The 20,234-nt window shown below is 38.4% G+C and overlaps 1 protein-coding gene and 1 non-coding gene across 10 annotated transcripts in view; both read left to right on the top strand.

Annotated features, from left to right (window-relative positions):
- Positions 1-20,234, top strand: part of MAPKAP1 (MAPK associated protein 1) — a 257,275-nt gene that overhangs the window by 80,424 nt on the left and 156,617 nt on the right. The gene's annotated exons all lie outside the window — the stretch shown is intronic.
- On the top strand, positions 17,904-18,033 carry LOC132663957 (small nucleolar RNA SNORA72). The gene has a single exon (XR_009603344.1). It is a non-coding gene; the product is annotated as a small nucleolar RNA SNORA72 (small nucleolar RNA).

The following is a 20,234-nucleotide window of genomic DNA, read 5'->3' as shown; positions in this document are numbered from 1 at the left end:
TTTATGATGGCCATTCTGACAGGTGTGAGGTGATACTCATTTTGGTTTTTGTTTGCATTTCCCTAATGATTAGTGATGTTGAGCATCTTTTCAGGTGCTTATTGTCCATTTGTGTATCTTCTTTGGAAAAATGTCCTTTGCCCATTTTTTTTTATTAAAAAAATTTTTTTTAATGTTTTTATTTTATTTTTGCGAGAGACAGAGTGTGAGGGGGGAGGGGCACAGAGAGGGAGACACAGAATCTGAAGCAGGCTCCAGGCTCTAAGCTGTCAGCACAGAGCCTGACGCAGGGCTCGAACTCACCAACAGTGAGATCATGACCTGAACCAAAGTCAAACAGTTAACCAACTGAGGCACCCAGGTGCCCCTCCTTTGCCCATTTTTTAATTGAACTTTTTTATTGTTGAGTTGTAAGAGTTTTTTTTTAGATATTCTGGATGTTAACCCCTTATCAGATATATGGTTTGCAAGTATTTCCCCTCCCTATTCTGTAGGTTATCTTTTCAATCTCTTGATTGTGCACAATTTTTTCAGTTTGATGTAGTTTCATTTTCTTTTGTTTCTTTTGTTGTCATATCCAAAAAATCACTGCTGATAAATCCATTGTCCTCAAGATTTTCCCCTATGTTTTCTTCTAGTGGTTTTATAGTTTCAGGTCTCGCATTTAGGCCTTCAGTCCATTTTGAGTTAATTTTTGCAATATGGTGTAACATAAGGGTACAACTTCATTGTTTTACATGTGGCCATCCAGTTTTCTCAACACCATTTGTTGAAGAGTCACATTCTTGTCTCAAATGACTTATAATGAGAGCACAGTTCATAAGTGGAGAGATAATGGTTAGAGCTTTTTCCTTCATATTTATGTGACTCTTCTTGATAATGTACATAGTGAACGATTTTATTTAAACTACTCTTTTTTGGGGTGCCTGGGTGGCTCAGTTGGTTGAGCGTCCAGCTTCAGCTCAGGTCATGATCTTGCAGTTTGTGAGTTTGAGCCCCGCATCGGGCTCTGTGCTAAAAGCTCAGAGCCTGGAGCCTTCTTGGGATTCTGTGTCTCCCTCTCTCTGCCCCTTCCCTGCTTGTGCTCTCTCTCTGTCTCTCAATAAATGAATAAACATTAAAAAAATTTTTTCATAAAAAAATAACCTTTTTCTTGTAATCACTTCACAGTAGATACATAAGTCATTATGTTGGACACCTTTAATACAATGTTATTTGCCAATTATTTTTCAATAAAACTGGGGGAAAAATACCTTTTCCCTGCCTCATTACCTACATTCCATGTTCTGTGATTTCATGGTTCCTATTCTTTGCTTGTTATGTTCTCTCTGCCGGAATGCCTTCCCATGTCCGCGAATTTCTGTCTATTCAGTAAGATTCAGCCTGCATATGATCTCCTCTGACTTCCTCAAGTTCATTCCTGCAAGTAATACTTGGCACACTCCATTGTAATTATATTTACATAACATATAAATATATATAATATATTATACATAATATAATATATAATTACAGAGAATGTAAGCTCTGTTTGGACAGGGACAATGTCAGGTTCGTCTTTACAACCACAGTGACTAGCACAGATCCTGGCCTCCGGTGGTCACATAGCAAAACTCAGTGTATGAACAGTCCCCCTTTGCCATAGACTGTAAAACTGTGAGGGGTAGGGTGCCTAAGTTTATATGTAACTAGCTGAGCTTCTGTCTCCTCGATTCTCAAATTAGGAGTTGGAGAGTTCTCTGAGGTCCCTTCTGTCTCCAACAGTCGATGAAAATTGCATAGGGAATTCTTGTCCAGGAGCTTCATTCCCACAAATCCCACAAGATATGCCATCAAATAGGACAGCTCTTAACTTCTTGGGGGGGTGGGGGGGTGGGGCCCTAAGGAATTTTGCCATTCAAGAGTCAAGTGAAATAAAGTATGTTGGCTAAGCCTTGCCATTGTGTTCTGGTTCCAGCAGTTCTGTCTTTCATTGCAGGCAAGGCATCCCCATCCCCCCCTCTCTTTTGGCCTTACTGTTCTCATGTCTAAATTGAAAAGATGGATCAGTTTTTACGGTTCAGTGCATGTGTGATTGAGGGGGGGAAATGAATGTATTTGAAAGAGCATATTCGATATTTTAATGTTATGTAAGGAAAATAAAAAGTTTTTATACGGTACTTAGAAAAAAGTAAAGTTTGATGAAAAATTGACTATTGGAAATGTGAAGATAGAAGAAATTTTAATGACTGTGGTGAGATACACCTCATCTTTATGGGATTGTGAGATTTTTATAGTCATCAGAAGGGGTCATGGGTTAAAGATGGTCATGAAACACTGCATTAGTTTCTGTTCCTATTCTGATTTTCTGTGATTCTATAATGATGAAAATTTTACAGAAGGCTTCAGTGGGATGAGCCCTGCTTACTTCTTATGTATGACTTGCACCTACCATTTTTGTTTGCTTGTTTGCTTTTCTAAATTGAATCCTGACTCTACCATCTACTAGCCATGCAACCACAGGCAAATCACTTAATTTCTCTCAGCTTTAATTTTTTTCATCTGTGAAAGGGATATGCACCTTCTTTATAAGATTGTAGTGAGAATTAAATTAGATACCCAAAGCTCTTAGCTTAGTGGCTGTACATCATAAATGTTCTGTTTATGTTATTACTGTTAAAGATTTTTTAAACATTAACCACTCACCTGTACCCTATCTGATTTTGGAACTTTGAGAGGTAGGAGTAGAAATTAGAAAACAATATTCGTTTTGTTATTGGCAAATCTGGTTAGGATCTTCAGCCTGATACCTTCATGTCTCTACTGAGTGTAGACCAGCACCATGCAGTAGAACTTCCTATGATGATGGAGATTTCTAGATCTGTGCTGTCCAGTTTGGTAGCCACTAGCCACATGTGAGTGGTTCTCTTGAGGGGCGCCTGGGTGGCTCCGTCGGTGAAGCGTCCGACTTCGGCTCAGGTCATGATCTCACAGTTCGTGGGTTCGAGCCCCGCGTCGGGCTCTGTGCTGACAGCTCAGAGCCTGGAGCCTGCTTCACATTCTGTGTCTCCCTCTCTCTCTGCCCCTTCCCTGCTCATGCTCTGTCTCTCTCTGTCTCAGAAATAAACAAACATTTAAAAAAAATTTTTTTTTAAAAATGTGGCTAGTAGTATGACTATAGAACTGAATTTTAAAATTCATTTAAGTTAATTTAAGTTTAGGGGCACCTGGATAGATCTGTCAGTTAAACGTCCAACTCTTGATTTTGGCTCAGGCCATGATCTCACGTTTTGTGGGATTGAGCCCCATGTCGGGCTCTGTGCTGACAGCACAGAGCCTGCTTGAGATTCTCTGTCTCCTCTCTCTGTCCCACCCCCATTCCATGTGTGCACACACATGCGCTCTCTCTCTCAAAAAAAAAAATTAATTTAAATTTAAATAGTCATATGTGGCTAGTGATTACTGTGTTGGGCAATGTGGGCCTAGACATTGGGATGAGATTGTTAACTGCAGAGGAGAGAGACTTAGAAGTATTGTCTCATCCCCTTTCTGTGCCAGTAATGGGGTTAGAAAGAACTGGGCTCTCAGCCCTGATTCTAGAAGGCTGGCCAGGGTCCTAACCCTGAAGTTTGAGCATAGAAACAACTGTTGAGCAGGCACCTCCGAGAGAGCCTGGAACAGTTGAGGCCATAGCAGGTAATTCAATCTTCCCGAGAGAAAGAGAAGGTACTACTCTTCTCTGTATTTCTAAAAGGGCAGAAAGACCTATTTTGTGGCTAATGCTAGGAAGCCTGGAAATGGAGTACTTCCTTCAATGGGTCCTACACTTATAGTGACTAAATGGTGTGCAGGGCATTTTCTCAACAATAAATTTTAAACTTTAATGCCTTAATGATAAAGACTTTATATTTTGCTTCGTTTTACACTTTAAATATGACCGTGTATTTTTTTCTTGTGTGCCTGTGTGTATTTTTACCACGTAATTGGATGATCCAAGTGTAGCTTATCTTTTAGACAGAACAAAGACAGATACATAAAACTACAATTAAAATAAAATGTCTTATAAGCCTCTGCCCTGAATTCAATCTTATTTATACTGAATATGGTTTCTGGTAAGCTTATGAAAAGTCAGCTGCTTCGTTGTAGTTTTTTTTTCTTTTTATTCTTTTAATCGGGGTTAAATATAAAAGGGCATTCTAGATGGAATAGCTTGCTTCTAGAAAGGGAAAAGCTGATGTTTCCTTTGAAATTTTCCCCAAAGAGCATCTTGCTTATAGACTAGCAGCATGTGCAGTGAGTGTGTAGTTTCATGGTGTGGGACATCCTGTTGTCCATGAGTAACCAAGTGAATTTGAAATGACATCGTTTGGAAGCAGATCTTACATTTGAGAATCTGTCTTGAAGTCACCATCGTATGTATAGCTCCCCCTCCCCTTATTAAAATAATGGTTACACTTCTAAGCTCTTCAGTTGATATCTTTTCTGATTAAGTATATTCACACTATTAAATAGTAGCCTCAAAGAAGCTTGTGTAATTATGGGATATGAGCAGTTATTTCAATGACTGTGTAATTTATATAGTGAGGATATAGCATATCTAAAGCAGCTTCCAATTAATTAGAAAAGGCTGTTTAACCTACATGTATAAAAATTTCAATTAAAACATCTTTGCCAAACTTCTCGTCTGATTTTACTGTTTTTTATATGGCTCAGTTGAAACATCTCTGAAAATAGTTATTGCTTTGGAATGGCAAATCATTGATTAAGCATTTACTGTGCGTCAAGCATTGTGCTAACTATTTTATATATATTATCTCATTTAATTCTCTCAACCACCTGTGAGATAGGTGACATCGCTGGTTTACAGATTTGAAACTTCTCTGAACCTCAGTCTTCTCTTCTTTGTACCGGGGTTAATATTACCTACTTCAGTGTGTTATGAGGATTAATTGAAATTAATACAGGCCCACCTCAAAAGTAAGTACTCAGTAAATGGTAGTTGCTATTGTTATTCTTGTCTTACTGTTTTTTATTTCATGTTTTAAAGGGGCGGTGCTTTTCATGATCCAAAAACATGAAAAGGTATCATACAGTGAAAAGTCTCTTTCCGTCCTGTCCCTACTCACCTAGTACCTACCCATACCCATTTTACTAGTCTGTTGTACATCTTCCAGAATGTTGATATGCAAATATGAATACATATTCTTATTTCTCTCCCCTTTTACACAAAATGTAATGTACTATTAATACTGTTCCAGAGGTTGCTTTTTTTGCTTACGTAAATATACGATATAACTTGTATAAGTTACGATACAACTTGGAAATCACTCTGTATTACTGCCCAAAGAATTTCTCATTCCTTCATACAGCTGCGTAGTATTCCATTGTTTGGAAATATAATTTATTCAGCCAGTTCCCTGTAGAGGGAGTCTTGAGTTATCGCTAATCTTCTGCTGTTACAAACAATGCAGCAGTGAATTATCCTGTACAATTGCCAGGTCAACGGGAATATGCATTTGTAATTTTTGTAAGTATTGCCAGATTGCCCTCCCTAGGGTTTGTGCCAATTACGTTCTAACCAGCAATGTAAGAGAGTGCCTGTTTCCTCATATCGTCACCACAGAATTTAAAAAATGTTTGGATTTTTGCCGGTCTTAATATGTGAAAAGCGAATCTGTGTAATTTTAATTTGTATTTCTCTTAGGAGTGAGGTTGGGCCTTTCATTTGTTTAAGAACTTTGGCAGTTTTGTAAACTTCCCAGACATATTGGATTTTTTATCTTTTTCTTGCTTTATGTATTAGGGAGATTAGTCCAGTTTATTATTTATCTTGTATATCTTTTGACTTTGTTTAGAGATTTTTTTTGGACTATACACAATTTTTTTTAAAGAGTGAAATTTAACACTCTTTTCCTTTGTAAAAGGGTTTTTTCCTTTGTAGCTTCTGGATTTTGAATGTATTTGTTTGGGGAAATTTTTTTATATGCCTTGCATGTTTCTTAAGTTTATTCCTAGATATTTGCAATTGTTGCTATTATAAATGGGGTCTTATGTTCTGATTCTGTTTGTGTACGTGAAAGCTGCTGATTTCTGTGTTTATTTTGTATTCCTTTACATTACCAAATTCTCTATTTATAGTAGTTTTTAACTAGTTCTTACAGGATTTCTATATATATGAATATTATTTTATATTATAATACATAGAATAATATAGTGATTTCATCTTACCTCTTTCATTTCTACTTTTATACCTCTGACTGCTTTCTCTAGTGTTGTTATTATCATTGTCATTGCTGCCACCTCCAAGTACTTGACATTAAGCTAAAAGTTGGCATTAAGTAAATGATCATTCTCTCTTTAAAGTGCAAGATGTAAACATCACTAAAATGTAGCTAGCCAGTGTTAATGCCAAGCAGGAAATATTAAGATGAATTTTAATGAGTGATAAAGGGAGAGGGGAGTTGAAAAATGTGTATTCTAGTGACCCTTTCCTGCAGTGCTTATAAGATCCTGTATTAAATAGGGTAGGTGTTTTGATTTTGTTTTGTTTTTTTGCCATTGTTGAAAAATATCATTTGAGGCATGTATTTTTCTTCCTTAGAAATCACATAGTATTCTTTTTCTTTCTTTCTTTCTTTTTTTTTTTTTTTTGTTTTTCCTACTCTGGAAAAAAATCAGTACTTGACAATATACCATAACATTATGTCTTTGTGTTCTAGTAATAATCTTGCATCTTACCAAATATAAACCAACATTTGAATTAGCAACTGAAATCCTTTTGAAGTTTTCCAGAGCTTCAATTAAACTTAGTAGGAATTTTAGATATTTTTTCTTGTGAACATTTCTGTCCCTGATTCATAGTAGTCCTATAATGAATTGTCTCTAGCATTCGGCATTCAGCATTCTGCTTTGAGAGGGTTTTTTGATTTGTAAACTATAGGGGACCAGAGAATTTGCAGGAGGAAAGAATATGAAGAGAAGTTGTTAAAAATGCTTTTAGGTGTAATACATATTTCTCTTCCCTTCGTCTCTCTATAAGTCCTTAAAGAAAATTGTTGGTTACTTGGGCATAATTGGGTACTTTTCTTCTCCACATAAGCTGGAAAGTTTGTGAGGCTCCTTATCCGTCTTTGAAATATAGATACGGGCTTACTTGTAAATATGTCTTAAAGTTTTGAAAATTAAATCTTGAGTAAATATGGAAAAACAGTGTAAAAGTATATATAAGATAGAAATAATTGTGCAATAATCACTCATGTCCCCGTCACCCAGTGTGGGAGGAAGAATATCACTTGTACTTTTGAAGTCCCTTCTGTATCCTTGCTCTCCTCCCGTTCACAGAAGTGTCTTTCATTCCCTTGCTTCTCCTTATAGCTTTATCTCTTATGTTTGTGTTTCTAAACAATACATTTTTGAACTTTATGTAAATGGAATTGTGCTTCAGGTATTCTGTGATATTTTTCTCTCAGCATTATGTTCCTGAGATTCACCTGTGTTGATGCCTGTAGCTGTAATGAAGTCATTTTTCTTTTCTTTTTTTTTTTTTATTTAAAATTTTTTTTTCAACGTTTTTTAATTTATTTTTGGGACAGAGAGAGACAGAGCATGAACGGGGGAGGGGCAGAGAGAGAGGGAGACACAGAATCGGAAACAGGCTCCAGGCTCCGAGCCATCAGCCCAGAGCCTGACGCGGGGCTCGAACTCACGGACCGCGAGATCGTGACCTGGCTGAAGTCGGACGCTTAACCGACTGCGCCACCCAGGTGCCCCATGAAGTCATTTTTCTTAATGGAGAAATTCCATTGTATGAGTATACTACAGTTTATTTATCAATTGTATTGTTGATGGACCTTTGGGTTGTTTTTGCTACTGCAAACAATTTACATGTGCAAGAATTCACCCAAGGCAGAGGCTTACAAACATTTTTGACCATGAATCACATCTATAATAAGAGATAACATTTTATATCCTGACCCAGTACACATACCTGTATGTGTACATATGAATATACAACATATGGAAGCAAAATTTTCACGTAAGAATACTTAACCTTCACTAAGTGCAAATGCACTCTGATACTTTTTTTTTTCTCTAGTCTATTGTAGTTTATTAAAGAAATATTGATCAAAATTGGCTAAATTGATTTCCCAACCCTCAGGACCATGGCTTGAAAAATCTTTTTCCCAGAATACATTTAGATTTGAAATTACAGAGTCACAGGACATGTATGCAGCTTCAGCCTTAATAGATGATACTGGATTGATTTTCTAAAGTGGTTATTCCCATTTACACTCCCTCCAGCAGTGTGTTAAGTGTCCCAGTTATCCCGTCAGACTTAATTTTGTCCAGTCTTATAGGTATGAAATTGTATCTCTCTGTGATTTTAATTTGTGTTTCTCAGATTATAACTGGAATCAAACATCTTTTGTATGTGCATTGGTTATTCATGTTTCCTGTTCTATGAAATACTGTTCACATCTTTTGCCCATTTTTGTTTATAATTTCTTATTGATTTGAAGGAATTTTTAAAAATGTATTTTGGGTGGTAACCTTTTTTTTTTTTTACTTAAAAATTTTTTTTTCAACATTTTTTATTTATTTTTGGGACAGAGAGAGACAGAGCATGAACGGGGGAGGGGCAGAGAGAGAGGGAGACACAGAATCGGAAACAGGCTCCAGGCTCCGAGCCATCAGCCCAGAGCCTGATGCGGGGCTCGAACTCACGGACCGCAAGATCGTGACCTGGCTGAAGTCGGACACTTAACCGACTGCGCCACCCAGGCGCCCCTGGGTAGTAACCATTTTTATAGATGTGGATACCAGCCATTCTGCTGCAGATATGTTATTCTGATTTGTGGCTTGTCTTCATTATCTTTGTGGTGTTTTTTTGATAAATAAATTCTTATTTTTAATGTATTATATTTATGAACTTTTTACTTCATTACTTAGACTTTTTTTTGTCTAGTTTAAGAAATCATTCCCTACTCCAAGATCAGAAGGATATTTTCCTATGTTGTATTTAAATTTTTGTATTTAAATAAGCTATCTAGAATTCTTTTTTTTTTTTTTTTTTTTTTAGTTGTGTAGTGTTAGGTAAGGGTACGATTTCACCTCTTTTTCTGGATGGTGGATCAGTTGTCTGGGCATTAGTTATGTAAGTCTCATTTCCTCCTGATCTGTGGTGATAACTGAGTCACATATTTATCACACTTTGTGTGCTATTTCTGGGCTCCCTTTTTTTCCAGTGGTTTGTTTTTCCACACATTAATACCACACCATCTTAATTATCTCAGACTTAAAACAATTTCTTTTTTTTTTTTTTAATGTTTGTTTATTTTTGAGAGAGAGAGAGAGAGCACAAACTGGGGAGGGACAGAGAGAAAAGGAGACAGAATCCAAGACAGGCTCCAGGCTCTAGGCTCTGAGCTGTCAGCACAGAGCCTGACGTGGGGCTCAAACTCATGGACCGCGAGATCATGACCTGAGCCGAAGTCAGATGCTCAACCATCTGAGCCACCCAGGCACCCAAAACAATTCCTGATATATGATCATGCCCCTTAAACTCTTCCTTCTTATTTATGAGTGTCCTGTGTATTCTTGACCTGTTTCCTTATGATCCATATAAACTATGAATCTTCTTGTCAGGTTTTTAAAAAATTCCTGTTGAGATTTTGATTGGACTGAATTTGTAGATTAGTAGGGGAATTAACATCTTTACCATTTTGAACATGTATATCTCTTCATTTACTTAAATGATCTAAAATGTCTTTCATAAAATTTTATAATTTTCTCCATAGAAGTCTTTATCTGCTTTTGAATGTTTGTTGGGACTTGCTAATAAAACTCTTTTTGCAGATTAGGATCCCATGGGAAGCCGACTCTGAAATGGATAGAGATAAACATGCAGGAAATTTATGAGAGAGTGCTTTCTGGATCAACAGCTGTGAGGAGAAGTGAAAAAAACAGGATTGGGTGGAAGCAGGAGGTGGGCAGCAGTGCTAATAACATCATGGGGCACTCTGAAACTAAGATGACACTTCAGGGTTGCCACAAGTTGGGATAAGGCAGTCAGGCCTTTATATCCCTTGCATCTGACTTCTCACTGGGCTCTAGCCGCTCTGAGAAGGGAGTGTGATCTTGGATTAGGTGGCTCTATCAGCCTGTTTAATTCCAGGGAAGGACTAGCAGCTGATAGCCAGCAGCCATCCCAGCAGTTGAGGAATATGCCCTTCATTCCTGAAGATGACATCTGGATGGTATAGCCAGTGACCATGTCAGTCTGCCCTTCATACCATTTGTGTTTATTTGCTTCATGAATGTTCTGGGACCATTGCTTCACATCTGTGGTGGGTGTCTTTTCTTTGGGGAAACTTATGCAAGGAAGGTTAGTGGAATAAACTACAGTCCCCATTTCTGCAACTGATCTTGAGGCCACAACTGAACTCACCCCACTCTTCGAGAATCCATTTTAGTCCCTTCAATTTCAACTACCATTTCTGCTAGTCTGGGTGGCTCTTATGGTAGGATGACTCAGACCCTTATCCCTGAGGGTCCAAGTCCCTGGTCAAAGGCTGTGGCTGCTTCACTTGTCCTTTTATTATCAAAATTGGGCAGAAGAGTAACAAAATATGCCCAAGTAGATTTACTAGCCAGACATGTTCCGTCCTGCTTCTGTTGTCTAACAGTGGCCCTGCCTTCTGATGAGAATTAATTACCCCTGTCAGGATAGTGCTTTTTCTTCTTGCCTCATATCCCCTGACATGAGGAGCCTGGGTGGCAACCATAGTTTAATAGTTGTCTCCTTGTGGAAGTGTTCTCCCTCTGGGAACCAGGTTCTCTAATCCACAGAGCCCCAGTTTCTAGCGATTCCCCAAGTGGGTCACTGGGAATAACAGCTAATGGGGCCACTCTTGCTTCTTCTCCTTGCTTCCTAGAACCATGTATTTTACCTGCTGGGGACATACTATCATATAATGGCTGTTGACTTTTAGTACATATGTTGCATCCTAGAGATGGCATCCCAGCCTTACAGGGTGTCATCTCTGAGCCGGTGCCTTATCTGTACCTTCAACGTGTTGTTCATTCTTTCAGACCAACAGCTTTTGGATAGTATGGTGTATAGTATGTCCAGAGGATCCCATGGTTATGTGCTACCATCTCCTTTGCTATAAAATGGGTTCCTTGGTCTGGTGCAATATTATGTGGGCTGCCGCTTTGTTGGATCAAACACTCTGCAATAACGGTGGTAGCTAAGGCATTACTGGCAGGAAGGGCAATCCCATGCTTGAATATTTGTTGGTCTCATCCAAAACCACTTTTAGAGTAGAAGGGGTCCAGTGCGTTCAACTTCACACCAATGGCTGGTTGGTCATCTTAGGGAGGATGCTGTATTGGGGACTCAGCATTCTTCTCTGTGCTGTCAGGTTGGATATTTGACAGTAGACAGTAGGCAGTATCAGCCTTGGTGAGCGGGAAATAATGGCGTTGGGCCTATATATAGCCTCAATCTCTGCCACCGTGGCTACTCTATTCGTGTGTCCTCTGTGCCAGCGCCGGGGAGACCAATCACAAAGAGACTGGCTGAAGTTAAAGCAAGTCTGTGTTGGGAATCCTACTAGGAGGACTTACAGGACTCAGCATATAGTTGCACTCATGTCTATGATTTATTACCACAAAAAGATACAAAGTACAATCAACAAAGGGGAAAGGCATATGGAATGAGGTCCAGGTATACATTTCTAAGAGGCCCCTTTCCAGCATCACACAGGACATGCTTAAGTCCCCCAGCAGTGAGTTTTGTCAACACGGGTGAAATATTCTCTACTAGAGAAGCTTATTAGCGACTCAGTGCCCACGGTTTCTATTGGAAGCAGTCACATGGGCACCCTCTGCCTAGCATGTACCAGAATTCCAGAGTCCTAGGAAGAAGGCAGGTGTTCAGCATACACCACTGTTGTTTGCATGGTTCAGGCACAGTGAGCCACTTTTGCTGGTTAGGGCAGTGGGAACTCTACTGAGATCCATGTTCCCAAGAGTCTACATATTTTGACCTCCTGACATTTTGCCTTCACTTTGACATAAAGATGATGAACAAACGCATTGTCCCAAACTCTGACTATTGGGAACATTCCCCATCACTTTTGTCTTTTAAGGCCACTCCTGAGTGGGGCTGCAGTGTAGCCATGGTCCATTTTCAGCTTCAGCAGTGTCCAACAGTTCTTGAAGTGTTGATACTCCTCTTTGTCAGTTTATGATTGCAAAATGGCCATAGATACTTTAGGGAATCACTGCAATGCTTGCTTGCTGTGGACGTGCAGGCCCTTCTTCCTTTAGCTTTAGCTCATAATCTCACATTTTTGGGATATGTCTATCCCTAGCTATTTTTAATTCCTGTTGCTTCCTATTTGATACATGAATTATTATGTGTTTCTTAATTTCCAAACCTATTAGGTTTTTATAATTTTGCTCTTTAGTTATTGATTCTAACTTTATTGTTTTGTGGTTAGAGAATCTGGCCTAATGATACCAATTATTTGAAAATTGTTGAGCATGGTTTTATGTTCACCATTGTGGGTCACTTTTCATAAATATTACCTGTGAACCTGGAAAGAATGCTGGAGCAATGCTGCTGTTGGTTGCAGGATTCTAAATTTGTCCATTAGGTCGAGCCTGTTGTGTTAAAATCTGTATCTTTATTGATATTTTTTGTCTGTTTGCACTATCAACTAGACAAAGATACGTTCGAATCTTCCACTGTGTTGATAGATTGCCTTTTTTCTCCTAAAGTTCTGACAGATTTTTCTTTTCCATATTAGGAGGTTATGTTTTTAGGTTCACACAAGTTCAGAATTGTTTCTTCCTGGTAAATTGAACTGTTTGTCATTTGTGACTCTATCTTTAGAGTCACCCCTACTCCCCTTATGTAACTGTATCTGCTCCATTTTGGTTAGACTGGTATATGGACGCTTACATGTTTAGATACAAATTTTCTTGTTTTTCTTCTTTGGGTTTCACTGGGTTTTTTGAGTCTGTGCAGTGGTTTCTTTCATCAGCTCTGGAAATTCTCTGCCATTCTCTTTTCAGGTTTCACCTCTGCGCCTTTATTCATCACTCACTTCTTCTTAAATTCTAGTTAAACTTGTTAGAATATGTTCCTCAGTCTTCCATATCTCTTAACCTGCTTTTCATACTTTCTCTGTCTCTCTTTGGGTTACATTCTAGGGAATTTCTTCAGTTCTATTTTCCAATTCACATATTTTCTTTTTAGCTATGGAATTCATACATTGCACTTATAATTTTAGTCAATGGATTTTTATTTTTTATTTTTTTTTTAAGTTTGTTTGTTTGTTTGTTTGTTTATTTATTTATTTATTTATTTCGGGAGAGAAAGAGTGAGCACGTGTACATGTGACCAGGGGAGGGATGGAGAAGGGGGAGAGTGAGAGAGAGAATATCCCAAACAGGCTCTGCATTATCATCGGGAGCCCAATGCCAACCTCGATCTCACAAACTGTGAGATCATGACTGAGCCAAAATCAAGTGTTGGGCACTTAACCCACTGAGCCACCCAGGTAGGTGCCCCTGGATTTTTCATTTCTAGAAGTTCCATTTTGATATTCTAAAAATCTGCTTGGTAATTTTTAAAACGTTTTGTTAAGAAACATTTAATAATTTTCTCAGTAATAGTTCAGCGAACACCCTTATACCTACCACCTGCATTCATTAGATGTTAACATTTTTCCATATTTGCTTTTATTTATCTTTTATTTAGCCATTTCAGAATTGCCATTCACTCCTAAATACTTCAGCTTGTATCTCCTAAGGATACTGACATTGTCTTACTCAACCATAATATCAGATCACAACCTGGGTAAGATTTTACAGTCTCTTGCTCTTACCTATATTTTTAATACTTTACATTTTTTTCTTTAAACATTTATTTTCTGTTTTATTTCTGATCATTCTGTTAACTTCAGTCTTTGTGGGTCTTTTAAATGATACTTTCTGTGTTTTATGATTTGAGGCTGGAACAACTTATTTTTTGCAACTTTTTCTTTTGGAATTATTGAGTCATACAGGTTCCTCCTGCAAGGCTTTGTTTGCTTTTGTCTGGTAGCTGGGGCCACTACCAGCCCAGGATGACTTTTTTTTTTTTTTTTAAGATTTTATTTTTTTAAGTAATCGCTACACCCAACATGGGACTCAAATTCACAACCCTGAAATCAAGAGTTGTATACTCTACCAACTGAGTCAGCCAGGCACCCCCGCCCCCCCCCCCCCCCCCAACTCCCCAGGATGACTTTAAATTCTTGGTTTGACTCTTTCTGGTCCACCTATCAGGTAATGTGAATTTGGCATGAAAATCTTATGTGAAGGTTGTGGTTATAAAGTCTCAGGAGAAAAAAATTTATTTTGGACATCAAGTTTTCCTTGTCAGGTGAGGGGACCTTAATTCTAATTTACTCTCACATCTGGGTTTTTGGAGTTCCAGCTTTATTATAGATTATGGATGGGGTGTCTTGTGTGTCCATCTGACGAAGAAAGCAGACACTTAATGTCACTTTGGCAAATACCATCAATATTGGCAAAAAATGTGTTCTGTTTTCTTCCCACGTTGCCCATGTCACTTAATTTTGGGGCCTTTGTGAATTCCGTGAATACTTGCTAGCCTATTGAATTAAGTAAAATTAATGTTTTGTATTTCATCAAAAAAATTTTTTAATGCTTATTTATTTTTATTTTTGAGAGAGAGAGACAGACAGACAGATGGATGCGAGCAGGGGAGGGGCAGAGAGAGGGAGACACAGAATCCAAAGCAGGCTCCAAGCTCTGAGCTGTCAGCCCAGAGCCTGACATGGGACTTGAACCCATGAACCTTGAGATCATGACATGAGCCAAAGTCGAACACTGACCAACTGAGCTACCCAGGTGCTCCTCAAAATCTTTAGATGTTTTCTGTTAGACTGTTGGTCAGGGTACATATTTTGCCATGTGGCTGAAACAGAAGTGCTTCTGTAAAACAGAACATATTTTTTTAATGTGTTGTATTAAATGCTATGGAAAGAATATTATAGAAGGAAGAGCAAGATATAAAGAGACAATTTATGCATAAATATATCATCATTCTTGACTTCATGAAAATGTTGATTCAAAATAAAAGGCTTTTCCTCACAAAAAAAAAGCTTTAAAAATATATTGGTTTTAAAGAGAATTAAAATAGTTAAAGATTGTGGTCTTTTGAATCCTGTCAGACCTGGGTTTCCATCTGAGTTCTCTCTCTAGCTGTGTGACTTTTGATGATTCCTTTAACTTCTTAGCATTTTTTAATCTGTATCATGGAGTGAGGGCAGTTTTGCAGATCAAAAGAGGTAATATATGTAAAGGGCTCAACCTGGCACCTGACACATAGAGTAAATGTTAGCTGGTTTTAATTTTAGCCATTCTCTTTCCAGAAGTGCTCAAGGTGTTAATATAGAGTGTTAAATGTGAAATATCTCACATTATACATGTAATAGTGTAAAACTGAATATGGGTATTTTCCATAAAGGGAAAAGCAAGAAAGGCTCCACAGTATCAGAAAATGAAGAGGAGGGATGCCTGGGTGGCTCAGTCAGTCAGGCGTCTGACTCTTAGTTTCAGCTCAGGTCATGATCTCATGGTTCATGGGACCAGGCCCCATGTTGGGCTCTGTGCTGACAGCATGGAGCCTGCTTAAGATTCTCTCTCTTCCTCTCTCTCTCTTTCTCTCTCTCTCTCTCTCTCTCTGCCCCTCCCCCCCAATAAATTAAAAAACTTAAAAAAAAAAAAAAAAGAAGAAGAAGAAGAAGATGAGGCAAGCAGTATGAAGTTTGGCAGGTGACCAAAGCTAAGAAGGCCCTCTGGCTCCCCTCAGCTTTCTAAAGACTTGGATGTAGTAAGTATATTCTCCACTTTAGCTTTTTCTTTTGTGTTCCTTTTTGTTAGTTCAGGAGCATATATATCCCTACCCCTTTGCGTCGAAGGGAATTCTGACTTCCTGTGGCCCAGGGGAACTGCCTAACACATTTTAGGATAAGGAAGCTTATGCCCTTATATAGGGACCTCAAGGATAGTTAGGGATTTTCATTCTCACCTGTTCAACAGGGAACCGTTTGGCATCCCTAGAGTTCTGGACGTGCCTTATTAGAAAAGAGACATAGTTGCATTCTTCTGAATAGAAAAATTTACAATAAACAGGAATACAGAAATATATACCATGCAGCGTCAGCATATATCAGATAACATGAAGCATTTAGACTTTTTTCCTCTTCCCCCTGGTAGGGCCTCAGTGTAATTCTTATATAACTTTTCATTAGGCTCCAATGTAGAGCGTCAGATAACAGGAAATTGTGTAGCCCACTCCCATCTAACCTTTTGCTCATATTTTTGCATGCCGAAAGACAAGAAAAGTGTGTCTTATTCATTGTCTTTATATATTTCTCTTGGTACTACTGTTGTCGCTTTAGTTTTTTAGTAAAGGAAATTGGCTTATTTGAAATGTTTGTCTTAATCCTCTATGGAAATATCAGTTTACGGGAAGGTTAAGGCAGCTCATTTGGGCCCCTCTCAGAGTCTCTGCTGCAATTGTCGGAAAGGAAACCCCAGGGAAACCCCCGAGCACAGGCTTCACAGGCGCAGTGGCTGCGCAGAAGACGACACTCTAGATGCTTTATCAGGTGCTGTCTGGAGAGCAGAAATAATGGTCTGAAGGTAAAAATGCTGATGTCTCCACTTTCCCAACTTAGCACAAACATCTTCTTTATCTTTGGTGGAATTTGGTGCCACAGAGGCGGCTCCAAGAAGCCTTAAATGCAAGTGTGATTGCTTTTACATCCTGGCTTTGAAAGCATGGTGTTTGGGGATTTCCTTGACTTGAATTCTTTCTTTCTTTCTTTCTTTCTTTATTTATATATTTACTTATTTTTATTTTTTTAAAGGGAGTAGATTCATAGCATCCACTGTCAGTGCCACTACCCTTTCTGTGATGACTTGTTCACTGTTTACATGAAAGGTTTCAGGAAGTAAGAAATGTAAACATAAATAGATATATGAACAAATAAATGAGCGAAAAGGTGTGACTATAAAATAATGGGAACACAGTAGCTGTCTGATTAAAACTTTAGGATTTTTCCTGGAAACTTTGAAACGTCTGATTTTTTCTTTTCCTTTTTATTTTTTTATTTTTATTTTTTTTAACGTTTATTTATTTTTGAGACAGAGAGAGGTAGAGCATGAACAGGGGAGGGTCAGAGAGAGGGAGACACAGAATCTGAAACAGGCTCCAGGCTCTGAGCTGTCAGCACAGAGCCTGACGTGGGGCTCGAACTCACGGACCGCGAAATCATGACCTGAGCCAAAGTCGGCCGCTTAACCGACTAAGCCACCCAGGCGCCCCTCTTTTCCTTTTTAAATAACGCTGTGAAAAGGGAGAAGTGGTACCCTAGAATGCCATGCTTACACTGGAACTTTGAATGTATCATCATCCTACTCACTGCAGGTGCTGGTATGAAATACTATCATTGCTGAGGCTTGCTTGCCTACTGACATGTCCGTCCTTTGGAAGCCCCAGAAAGTGATTTGTAAATTATTTGCTTCATGTCGCCATACAGTTATTTTTTTTTTTAAGTTGGTGTTTTTGTTTTTTGTTTTTTTGCCATCTTAACCATTTTGAAGTATATAGTCCAGTGGTGTTAAATGCATTCATAATGTCATAGAGTAGTCCACCCTTATCCACAGGACATATGTTCTAAGACGCCCAGTGGATACCTAAAACTGTGGATACACCTTATGTGTACAGTTTTTTTCCTATACGTACATACCTATGATAAAGTTTAATTTACAGATTAGGCACAGTAAGAGATTAACAATAATAAAATAGAACAACTGTAACTATAGTGTAATAAAGTTTACAAATATTCGTGCTGTTCTGATTTTGTAATAATCAGGGCAGGCTAAACATTCACTATATTAAGACCATACATGTCCCCAGACCTAGTTCTTTGCCTAGGTCTGGTTTTCTCAGTTGTGGTGATAAACCAAGTATTACTGATATTATGCATCTTATGTGGGAAATGTCTGTGACTCTAGGTATCTGATCATCCTTGAGAAATGACAGCACAGTTAGCGTAGTAACTTTTGAAAATAACCATTGCTAACTTGATGATTACCACTTGCTTAAAATGAATTGTAAAACTAAAAAAAAAAAACAAGACTATGTGAATGTAGTCTCTCTTTTTCAAAGTACCTTATTGTACTGTACTCACCCTTCTTGTGTTGTGAAGTGATAAATACCTACATGATGAGATGAAGTGAGGTATGTGATGTAGGAATTGTGATGTAGCCCAAAGCTATTATTGACCTGACAATATGTCCGAAGGAGGATTCATCTGCTTTTGGACCATGGCTGACCACAGGTAACTGCAACTGTAGAAGGCGGAAACTGCAGATAAGAGAGGGACTACTGTATAATCATCACCTCCATCCATCTCCATAACTCTTTTTGTCTTGTAAGACCGAAACTCTACATCCATTCAACAATAACTCCCCTTTCTTTCCCTTTCACTCCAGCCCCTGGCGGGCACAATTCTACTTTCTGTCTCTATGATTTTGACTACTCTAAGTATCTTGTATAAATGCAATCATACAGTACTTGTCCTTTTGTGACTGGTTTATTTCATTTAGCATAATCCTCAGGGTTCATCCATGTTGTAGCAGATATCAGAATTTCCTTCCTTTTTAAGGCTGAAAAATGTTCCATTGTATATATACACCACATTTTGCTTCTCCATTCATCTGTCCGTGGACACTTAGGTCGTTTCCATGTTTTACCTATTGTGAATAATGCTGCAGTGAATATGAATGTACACATATCTCTTCCAAGACCCTGCTTTCAGCTCTTGTGGGTATAGACCCAGAAGAGGAATTTCTGGGTCATTTGGTAATTCTATTTTTAAGTTTTTGAGGAACCGGCAAACTGTTTTGCACAGAGGCTGTACCATTTTACTTTTCTACCAATAGCGCACAAGATTTCCAGTTTCTCCACATCCTCATCAACTTGCAGTTTTCTGTTTTATTTTTTTTTAAGTTTATTTATTTATTTTGGGAGCGAGCAAGCAAGCACGTGTGCACTTGAGCTGGGTAGGAGCAGAGAGAGAGGGAGAGAGAATCCCAAGCAGGCTGTAGCATGGAGCTGTCAGCACAGAGCCCGATGTGGGGCTCAATCTCACAAACCCAAATCATGACCTGAGCCGAAACCAAGAGTCAGAGGTATAACTGCCCGAACCACCCAGCTGTGCCTGGGTTTTTTTTGATAGTAGCCATCCTCATGGGTGTGAGTTGGTATCTCATTATAGTTTTTATTTGCATTTCCCTTCTAACTAGTGATGTTGAGCATCTTTTCATGTGTTTATTGGCCATTTGTATATCTTCTTTTGAGAAATGCCTATTCTAGTCCCTAAAACACCCATAATTTTATTAAAAGTAAAACAAGCAGTTTTTTCAGTGTTTGGAGGCAGTTTTAAATGACAGGTAAGAACTCAGGCTCAGGAGTTGGACAGCTCCAGGTTGGCATCATGGTTTTACCAGCTGTGTGACCTTGATTGATCAAGTTACTTCATTTCTCCAGGCTTCCGTTTCTTCTGCAAAATGGGGAGAATGGTTGAATCTGTCTCACTGAGGTTTTTTGGGATTACCTAAGCTAATATTATAGATGTCAAATATATGGGATAGTATTTGCCCTATAGTAGGTATTTAATAAATATTAGCTGCTCTGTTACTGGAATCATGAACAGTCTTAAAAAACACCTTTTATATGTTGGTTCACTTCCTATTCTGGTAGAAGTATAATTCATTGCATTCTTGAGAATTTTCACTTGTTTTTCCAGTTCATGCCTACTTACTGTCTCAGTGACTGTAGTAGTAGGTGAAACAATGTGGAATTGCAACTTTTATAGGTTGTAAACGATGACTGTCAGCAGTTTCATGCGATTCAACCTAATGCAATGGAAGCTCTTTGAATGTCTAATATATGCCAGAGTGCCTACTGTGCTATTTCATTCATTCTTCCCAGCTTCCCCTTAAAGTACATTTTATTTTTCCCATTTGGGGATGGGAAGACTGAGGCTTCTCAGAGATGAACAGACATGCCTGAGTTTGCCCAACTAGTAAGTAGTGAAGCCAGGTTTCAAACTAGATCTTGTTGAATCCAAAGCCCATTCATTTTCTTTTCTTCACAGTTT

This window comes from Panthera onca, chromosome D4 (assembly GCF_046562875.1).
Source record: "Panthera onca isolate mPanOnc1 chromosome D4, mPanOnc1 haplotype 2, whole genome shotgun sequence".
NCBI classification, from domain to species: Eukaryota; Metazoa; Chordata; class Mammalia; order Carnivora; family Felidae; genus Panthera; species Panthera onca.
This window is presented reverse-complemented; position numbering and strand designations above follow the sequence as displayed.